Source organism: Haliotis rufescens, unplaced genomic scaffold (assembly GCF_023055435.1).
Source record: "Haliotis rufescens isolate VD_foot unplaced genomic scaffold, xgHalRufe1.0.p SCAF_5, whole genome shotgun sequence".
Classification (NCBI taxonomy): Eukaryota; Metazoa; Mollusca; class Gastropoda; order Lepetellida; family Haliotidae; genus Haliotis; species Haliotis rufescens.
The window spans coordinates 23,244,007-23,251,863 of NW_025964223.1; positions in this window are offsets into that span (position 1 = coordinate 23,244,007).

The window sequence follows — 7,857 nt, forward strand, 5'->3', positions numbered from 1 at the left end:
ACTACGTTGGTGTGGGATCTCCCTAGGGACTTGTGGAAGTAGATGGGCGGTGTTTGGGAGTAAAACACTACGACACAGACTGGCGCTCGTAGCTAGCAATTGCTTCAATTCCATTTCTATCGCGCTACGTCGTTTAGTGGGATTTGCCTGATCATTATTAAGTGCTGTGTCAGTGTAGGTGTCCCTATTGTTGTCTATGTTAACTAGTATCGGTTGTAAGAACTCTCCACTGTCCGATTAATGAAATTTGCATTAGGGCCAGTTGTGGATGAATATGGTGTTGGTTGACATTAATTAATCGCAGAACCAATATAAATAATAATTTAGTATGCCAAAACCAAATGGTAATAAATGGACCATTGGTATTTAACCATTCTGTATGTTTGTTTTAATAATTAAATCACGACACTTGAATCAAAACGTGGCACCATACTTTAGATGTATACAACTGTGTACTTTAAATTTATGCGAATAAATGAAATACAGAATTGTGATTGTTTTTTTGTTTCAATTCTATGTAAAGGAATACACATTGTATGTGGTATTCACAACTTTCAGGCTACACAGTTTATTTAGATTTATTGTCTTTTGAATTTTCTTTAACATACAGGGAATTGACATTTTTGTATATTGGCTTATACTTAGATGAATAAAAAAGTCTATTATTTCCCAACCATATTGTATTCTTGATGACTCCCTGAATAGAATCCGACCTCGGCAATCTAGGACAAGTTCATTTTACGAACAGGGGGGTTAAATTCGGTCTCTCCCGCATAATCTCACAATATTCACGTCGATCATCTGTGCCTTTTCTCCCCAAGCCGAATGTCACTGCGCAGTGATTGCACGCTGATTAATTGATATGTCTTACCTGATTTCTTTCACTTACATACCGACGGCAACAGACACTAATCATTTTAATTAGAATCGTAAATGTTAAGAACATTCATCACGGTTACATTTTACTTTGATACAGTGAAACGTTCATTTGAATGGCATTGCTTGTCTATTGTCATACATGATATCTTAACAGACCCATTCCTTTTGATGATTTATAAAATGAATTTAATTTCTGCTTATAATAAACATCAAAGCAACGCTAAGAATAAAAACAGGACTTCCTCAGACAGCTTCGAGTACATCTTGGAGAAGCATGGTAAGGTAGAAACTTATGTTACTATTTCTTTTTTTAAATGACAAATTCCAATAGAACTTAGGTCTATTTCCACAGCATAAATATACATGTACGTAAAACTATTGACATGATGGTAACATGTTATTTTATGTTTTCAAAAATCTAACGTCAAAAGAACCATGCGCCTGGGGACAATGTCGCCTAATTAAGCTCAAGAAAAACCTTTGGCTCTAGGAGCGTATCGTGGAATTTATAAACTATTCCATCAACTTTGTACGGTCAAATATCATCTGATCATGACAATTCCAAAATGGAAACCGACCGAGGCAACATGACGATTTCAGACGGTAAGTCACATTATGCTCACCAGTTCAGCAAACAGATGTTCCTTCAATATGACCATGACTCATGTCTGAAGGTATTGGTTTTACTTTTGCACAATGTTTCTGGACAAAAAGACATTGTGACATCAGTAACGTGCAGTTGTTTCATAACGTAACATGTTTCTATCGCAAAAATCCTACAGAATACCATTTCAATGTTTTACTCATAAACCGTACATGGAGTTAAAATAGAGTATATAATAGTATTGCATCATGCTCCTTAAAGCATTGCAATATAAAGTATGTATTTTCGTAGTCCTTGTTTTTTTGCGATTGCTTACCGGGAATGAGTGGCGCCAGTCATGCCGGAAATGGTATAACCGCTCCTCTGGTGAAGACTTGGAATGTTGTCATACTAAGGGGATCAGCGTCACTCTGACCCGCCAGGCAGCTCAGGACGATTGACCAGAGGGACAGACTATACAGGTTTTGGTACTAGGACCCGACAAGACAGACAAATATATATCACAGGTGGGAGTATCGTTTGTACACGATTCTTGGGGACACTGATACTGATGCTGGTAATGGGACTTGTCTGTTTCTGGTACTCTTTCAGCCAGATAATTCAGACGTTATAATCGCAGCCAATCTCGCCCAATCAAATAAACCCATTCGCCGATTGATAAACCTTTGTCATTTTTGGCCACGTTTAAACATTTAAAGGCCATGATATAGATATGTTTTATCTTGCAAATCATCTTGTCGCCGCAAAGATTAGGGAAATGGTTTAGTAGTTATAAATTGACTATTTAAACTAACCTCTTGGCGTTTGAGATATATGATAGTCAACAGAATCGATGCGTACAGTGTGTTTAGTTAATGTATTCATTTCCGATGTATCTTTGGACCTGTCCTGTTTGCTCTTAATGTACAAACATAAATATATAGCATAATTAATTTATTTATGTGATGTTTGCGACATGTTCGGTTTTTAGTAATAAAGATTTATGGCAGCAATTTCACAGAGAACTCCCCACATTCATTTCATATATGTGTTTTGGATATCTCGAGAGAGTTCTCGATGTGTGTCGCCAAGATGTATATGTTTATGAGCAGATACAGATAAATCGTGAATATCGTATAATTGTTTTATTACTGACAGGAGTGAGTATAAGTGACTATACGATACGGATGAATTATGCGATCAACTACTGGAATTTGTCTAAATTTGATACAATGCGTGTTTCTCTAAACTGTTCCCTTCCATTAGTTACACACGCCATTGTCACACACACTCCGATTTAACCAGTAATCACACAAAATATGTCTGACTTGAACGGCACATCCACTTATGGTAACAATAATTCTACTCGCAGCTACCTAACGCGATGATATTTATGACTCTGACGAATATCCGCTCGTCCGCTGTGTTAAATATGATTCATTATTTGTAAAACCAGTTCAATGTCCGACACTGGCTATTACAGTTTTCATGAAAAAGTTATAACCAGTACGTTTTATATCCAGGGTGACTTTACCTTTTAAATTTCTATTTCTTGCAGAAGGTATGCTTTGAATATTTTTACTTTAGGTTAAATTAAGTAACGTTTCATCTGAGAAAATCCCATCTTAATTATCGATTCCCACACATACATGTTTGTTACCCAATGCCTACATCCTTATCAGCGAATTGTTTGTTTGTTTGTTGTTTCACACCGCACTCAGCAATATTCCAGCTATATGACGGCGGTCTGTAAATAATCGAGTCTTGACCAGACAATCCAGTGATTGATATCATGAGCATCGATCAAAGCAATTGGGATCGATGACATGCATCAACCAAGTCAGCGAGCCTGACTACCCGATTCCGTATCCGCAAATTGACGACTCTTGACCAACATTGAGTACTGAGTTCTATTGACGCGAGCATGACAAATGGAAATGCTTGTCTTAAGCTGAGCAGATCTCCGTGTGTGAGGCTCAATAACCAATATCGGGAATCTGCTCCATCAATTGACTAATGAAGGAAAGATGATAATGCAAGCTTGCAGACACGTTTGCATGAAAATCCCTGCTAGTGTCGCACCAATTACAATGACCCATTCGCTGCTTCATAAACTATCAGGACAACTGTCGTTTTGGGACACCCTTCCAACAAAAGACAATTTGATATGCATATAGTTTTATCATTCACAGCATCCAGTGACCGCAAGGATTAGGCAAATGGTAAAGTACTTTCCAGGTGACTATATGATCTAGACATATTGTACTTGTTAGACATATAACATAAACTGCTGGGCAAAGGAGAGTATACACCCATGTCTCATTGTGGCTAAACATGAAACAGACAAGACGTGGTTATACTAGGATGATGTATTTCATAGAGTTTATCATAATTGTGGTTTGGACTTAAGTTTGCAGTGTTTCGGTGACTGTTTCCAGCCTAGTAACATTTTGATAATGTTTGTGATGAGGCCAAATCCAATTTTCAGCGGTTTACTTCACTGAATCGATAGGTAAAATGTGATTGTTTGATATATTTATGTCCGTTTCGTCCAAAGAAATTAATGTCATATCGTTCTTCTGTTTCGCCATTGTTAATGATTGACGTTGTCTGCACTTTAAACAAAACGTATTTCGAGGAAAGGTTTATCGCAGGATCAACCCTTTGTTATTGAGTAGCAGCAATTTCCCAGAGTACCGTCCATTTGCGTTTATCATCTGTCTGTTTGGCTATCTCAAGAGACTTAATAATATTTATCTTTTTAGGGTTTACATGAACATGAACTTACACAACCACTTATATAGAGATTGCACGGGTGGCCCAGTCGTCTAAGGCGCGCGATTCGCTGTACGGAGTTGCGTCCCTTAGGCACGCCAGAAACCTACGATTGTGGGTTCGAATCCCGGTTCGCCCCGATTATGTTTCTAGGTTTGTCAGCACCATACCCGTGCTCGTGGGTTTCACCGAAGTGGTAAACGTCTGAGATCTGCTTCACTTCAAGCTTTCCTCCCGCATTAAGCTGCTACGCCGCGATATAACTGGAATATTGTTAAAAGCGGCGTTAAAACCAACTCAATCACTCACTCACTTATATAGGTTCATGACTTAGATGAAGAGTGACAATTAATTGGTGATCAGATACGGATAAAAATCGGATACAGACCCTATTTCTGTCAACTAGTCAGACATGTAAGTCGAATCCATGTATACAAGTATCCAAGTAAACAATACATTTATTATTGAACATTGTTTGAAGAGACATTTTTCCATAACTTATCAAATCCTCGCAACAGCTTCAAAATGATCACTGGCGGTTATTTAATACATTCACTGATCTTTTATGTATATAATCCACCATACAACATCCCTAACTTGCAATCAGTTTACAACTTGAGACTACATGCTAAACTAAGGAAATCATGAGAGCAAACTTTTACATTACGATAAAAAACGGTACAATCCCTCGGGTGTCTTTAGTCACAACGACCGCTAGAGTACGACTTTTACATGCAGCAGGAATAATGAACGCTTCCGAAAGTCATTTAATATTTGATAGGGTGATGCTGTATCTGTCTGTGCCAAAACATTCATTAAATTGCCAGCAAAGTGAAGTTGCGCGACTCTTCCTGACATCAGTTTCTGACAATACACAGTAGGAATAATGAACGCTTCCGAAAGTCATTTAATATTTGATAGGGTGATGCTGTATCTGTCTGCGCAAAACATTGATTAAATTGCCAGCACAGTAAAGTTGCGCGACTCTTCCTGACATCAGTTTCTGACAATACACAGTAGGAATAATGAACGCTTCCGAAAGTCATTTAATATTTGATAGGGTGATGCTGTATCTATCTGTGCCAAAACATTTATTAAATTACAAGCAAAGTCAAGTTGCGCGACTCTTCCTGACATCAGTCTCTGACAATACACTATGGACAAAGCCTATTAGTGTAGAGTAATTAAGTGAAATTAGCACACTCAAATCAACTTATGTCGAGCAGTAGAAACGTCCTATTTACAATAATTTTACAAACCGGACTGATAGATATCGCGGCACAGAATGAATTTGCCTTCAACGCTGCTTTTAACGCGTCTGTAGTCAAACCAGATTGGACGTGGCAATGGCCAGGAGTGACGTGTTTGAACGTGGAGGCAATTGGAAGATCCACGCAGCTACACGCAGTACTCTGCACAATGACAGTGGCCATCCGAGCCTTCAAACTTATCGTTATCCTATACACTATGAATGTATTATATTTATGGGAACTGATTGGAGTTTCCCTATTAGTTATTTCACCACATTTCAGACAGCGTCCCTACTTCATGTTAAGCTTCAATGAATTGGGCAGTTATTATCACTATCGATAAATAATCCATTTAGTAATTTTGCTGAGAATGTTACTTTTGGTGTATTTTGTCGAGTGACCGGGCAGGTGTAACTTCATTTTGAACACTATTTCATTTGTATCACGGCGTGTCAGCTTGCTCCATGATGTGAGGAAAGCCCGAAAATGCATGTCTTAGACGTTTACCACTTCGGTGAAACCCACTTGCACGGGTCTGGTGCTGACAAACCACGAAACTTGAACTAGGATTCGAACCCACGTGTACAGGCTTATGGCACGCCTTAGGGGAGCAATTGTACCCAAGGATGAGAGAGTGAGTGAGTATGGTTTTACGCCGCTTTTAGCAATTTTCCAGCAATATCACGGCGGGGGACACCGGGAAATGGACTCATTGTACCCATATGGGAAAATGGACAAATTGTACCCGTATGGGGAAATCGAAACCGTTTCTTCGGTGTGAAGGGGCGGTCGGGCAGCCTCGAGGTTAAAGCGTTCGCTCGTCACGCCGAAAACCCGGGTTCGATTCCCGATTCCCGAATGTCTTTTGATATCAAATATATCAACGAGTGTTGATATATTTGATATCAAAGGACACGATGGTGAGATTCTGTTTATCATCATACATCATTCTTCCAACTTTTTCAGTTTGTAGACAGTAATAAGCAGTGTCTTAATTGTTATAGGTACAGCTGACAACAACAGTAGCAGAGCCATTTATGATGTCATTTGAATGTGACGCCATGGTAACCAATGACGTCAGAATGTACAAATGTACGTCTACAATGTAGATATCGCTTGATCTCACCCAAGCGATATCTCCCGTGGAAGCCAGTTTTGGATGATAAATATACATACACACATACGTTTTCCACTTTTACTACATTTGTTTTCATATTGTGTGATTGTTTGACGGTTATGTGATTTATTTAGAAAACTGTGCACATTCACCAGGCTTAAGTCAGTAAATGTCAAGTGCTATACAACGCAAAAGAACGGAAGTTTCGAACATGTGTGCATTAGATATGGGAAATGCTTAACATTTGCTGATCCTCTCATAACTTGAATTGTTATTACAGCTATGTAAACCATGGCTTGGTGTTTTCAACTGCATGTAGCGATCCTGGTAATTACCAATCAGCATACCATCCTGAAACCAGAAACTAGGAGTTAATCGTAATTTGCACTTTTGATGAGGTGTCAAGATGAAAAAAGTGCTTTCATCTTTAGATTCAACCAGTCTTAGACATACCGAGCAAACAACTTGAAAACTAAAGATAAAAGACAGAATTCCCTCGTAAATCAAACTGCAAGTAAAATTTCGCATTCTTCAGCACAGTGTAATATCTGTTGATGGCTGTATAAATGAGACAAGTCTCTTTATGGTGTTTAAGTTTCAGATTCGCCAAATCAGCCTTTTTTTCAGCTTCAGTAATAATGTGGCTTTCATCTATCAGAGAAACGTTAGAAATATGAAAGAAACAGTAGATATATGAGCTAGATCGTCACAGCAGAAAGGTTTTGTTTGTTTGTTAGTGTCCGCTATATATTACAATGTATTAGATATTTTGAGCTTTAATTATTTGTCGGAGAATGGGTCTCCAAGTTATCCGGGGGGCAGCACATGGCGGATTGTGGCTCTTGGGTTTCCAGCACTATGCAATTGCTTGTGGATTGCTGTCTTGTTCCAGGTGAACAATTGCAACTGACTTATATTTGCATGTGTTTGTGTGAGTCAGGCGGGACAGAATCATCTTTTCGCGAACACCTGGTTACACTACTATTTGATAGTAATTCATAAACACATGCACATGGTACAGTCAACAATCGACTGCTTCTGGCAGAGATTTCTTCTGATTATGGAAACGGTTTTTTTTCGCTTTTATGCAATAACGTGTACGGCCTGATGTGGGCATTCCTCTCACATTCCTCTCACAATGGTTTTAAACTAATGAGAAGTGTGTGGATTACAAACAGGTTACAATCTGCAAGTCAGCTCATTATTATGTTTGTTTGTTGTTTAACGCCGCACACAACAATATTCCAGCTATA